General features: G+C 40.8%; 1 protein-coding gene across 1 annotated transcript in view; it reads left to right on the forward strand.

Moving 5' to 3' along the window:
- The window catches only part of LOC116670526 (CD109 antigen), a 17,081-nt gene that overhangs the window by 11,056 nt on the left and 5,557 nt on the right, over nucleotides 1-468 (forward strand). The window lies entirely within an intron of this gene.

Here is a 468-nt window from a genome sequence, read left to right on the forward strand (position 1 = left end):
TAACATTAAACAAGGCGGAAATTTTGAATGCAATCTTGTTCCAGAATTTACCATTAGGACAGCAATCCCAGATCATGTGAAGATACTGTATGTACTTTTAGCTTTTAGTGGACAGAAATTGCATAAAGGGATGTTAAATATTTTCTTGTGATGCATTTTCACAGGGGTGATATATGTCCTATGAATGAAATTGTAGTGAATCTGTTGATGGTCTGGAATGTTCGACCATACATCATGCCCGTCAAGATCGATACTCAGTCCTGGGCAATCGCGTACTCAATAGGAAGGCCAAAGCGGCCGGATATCACCAAGAATTGATAAAGCCTTGATTCCATACCACGGCCCATCACCTCTAAGACTGTCCATAGAAATGACCACTCAAGTCTGTCAAAGGTTTTCATTGCGTCAAGAGAAAGAATTGACATTGGGGTCTTACTGTCTTCTGACGCATCAACAATGTGGAGAAGG

The sequence above is a fragment of the Etheostoma spectabile genome, chromosome 20 (assembly GCF_008692095.1).
Source record: "Etheostoma spectabile isolate EspeVRDwgs_2016 chromosome 20, UIUC_Espe_1.0, whole genome shotgun sequence".
NCBI classification, from domain to species: domain Eukaryota; kingdom Metazoa; phylum Chordata; class Actinopteri; order Perciformes; family Percidae; genus Etheostoma; species Etheostoma spectabile.